Here is a 2,304-nt window from a genome sequence, read left to right on the forward strand (position 1 = left end):
GTGAACTTCAAAAAACTCACTTTGTATTATTAAAGAATTTTTCAAGGGGGAGGGGCAGGAATCAAGAGGCAAAGCTACCTGCGCTCCCATACCACTATCTGTACATGTCTTGGAGAATGGGTACTTCGAAGTATCCCAGTGTCAGACTTTGTATTTTACAGTGTCACTTTTTGTTAACCTATTCTGAGATGTAGTTACACTCTTCAAAATCTTAGGTGCCCAAACATGTTTGTGTATCTGATGCAAAGTATTACAGTGCATGTCTATTCTCAAGTGGCTCATTGGCAACCATTAGGGGACAGTTCTTCATATGATACTGGAGGATGTAGCATGGTGAACCAAGACCTGCTGCTGTTTGAAAGAATAGGATGAGTGATGACATGTTTCAGTATGTCTGTGTATAGAACCCAGTTGATACAATACTGCTACAAGAGATTTCCCTGAAAGATATGCATGATAAGTAAGAAATGTATGTTTAGGAGACAGAAAAATGATGCTATAGGCGTTGCCTTCTGTTTTTAGCTTAAACATCAAACATAGCAATGCTGCAGGTTAATGAAATCATGATATGGGAACACATTTTTAATATTTACATAGCCTTAAAACGTATGTTAGATACACAGACACTGTTGGTATTCAGAAGTGTTCCTTTCGGAATAACTGTTTTCTTCCCTCCTGTAAACTCTGAAACAAGGAATATATATTCACTTGTGCAATATGGTATATTTCTGCAATGACATAGTTTTCTTGCATTCCATTATCTAAATGATAACATTAATTACAGCTAGAACAAATTATTTTGAAATATTAAGTAGACGTAACCTTATTTAAAGACCTTTTAAAGACCCCCACATTCTGCTGGAAAATGAACATTCTTAAGTGTCCAAGTTTGTACAAAATCTATCTGATTTTTGGCTCAGATTGAGTGCCTCAGTCTTTTAATGCAAAAAATCTGGACAAATCTAAAAATAATGGGGCCAAAGGCCCAAAATAGCAACAGATTTTAAATAATGGTCTTAGAAAGTAGATACAATAACAGGTTTTGCTTTAGCTTGCATTTTGTGAAGGATATGAAGTCTGAAACTCGTGTCTTTCATTGTTTAGTGACTTCTCAAATATTTACTAGAAAATCACAAATTTTATGAAGAACAGCTTGAAAATATGAGGCAAAAATGTGGATATTTTGTGAAAATCTGAACATTATAGAGAGTGACTGCTTGTTAATGAATTACTTTGACTCATTTTGTTGTTTTCCCTTAATTTCACTGTTGGTTGTTACAAAGGGTTAGGTTTTAGACAGGCAAGCTGTAGCCACCACAAGGGGCCTAGACAGCTATAAATGTACGCATACTGCAGAGAGGAAAATCCTGAACATATCTGAACAATCCCATCTTGGATGTCGATTTATTTATCTTTATTGTCAAAAAGAAGTGCTGCTGTGAGTGATTAGTGAGCGATGTAAAGGAATTACAACTTTGGCTTGTAGAACTTGTATGGTCAGAACAACTTACTGTACTTTATTTACTTGTATATTGCTGGTGTGATTTTTTTGTCATATAAATGAACTTCTCTTTAAATTATCTGGTTACTGATTTTGATATTTTCTTTTGTAATGTATTAATTTGAAGCTGAATATGGATTTGTTAAATGAGTATGCAATTAACAATTTGCTAATGCACAAATATCTTGTACAGTGTAATAAATGCTATGCATATTTAAAGGTAACAGCTGATAACACTGGTGATCCGTGTTCCTCGTGTCAAAAGTTGGATGATTTGCTTACCATTGTTAGAAGTAAATCTAGACTTGATGATTGTACTTGTGCAGTTTGGCATGGCTTGGAGAACTGTTGTTTGATATATTAATGACTGGACTGATGAACTAAATAATGCTAGCCCTAGAACAAATAGAACACATTTAGGAAATGATGCATCTGTTTTCTGCAAAGATCATTCAACCCCTATGAAACAAGATGATGCTGTTGACAACTCTGGAATTCTGGATGCAAGTATTCAGCAGTCTGAGGATCCAGTTTATTTAGAAGGAAACAAAATAAAAGGAAGAAGTTCACAACAAATAAGGAAGAAAAAGAAACTGATTAATGACTGTAAAGGAAAGAGAATACATAGTAAAAAGGACACGGCTTTATGTAACACACATGTTACAGGAAATCATATTTTTCTATCAGAAAAGCTTCAGTCTACAGAAAAAGGCATCATCTTTCCAACGGAGAAGGTAGAAAAAAAGAGGCAAGGGGTAAGTGAAAAGGAAGAAATTAAAATTTGAACATGGAAGGAGTGAAGA

Source organism: Protopterus annectens, chromosome 9.part0 (genome assembly GCF_019279795.1).
Source record: "Protopterus annectens isolate FY-2018-M chromosome 9.part0, PAN1.0, whole genome shotgun sequence".
NCBI lineage: Eukaryota > Metazoa > Chordata > Ceratodontiformes > Protopteridae > Protopterus > Protopterus annectens.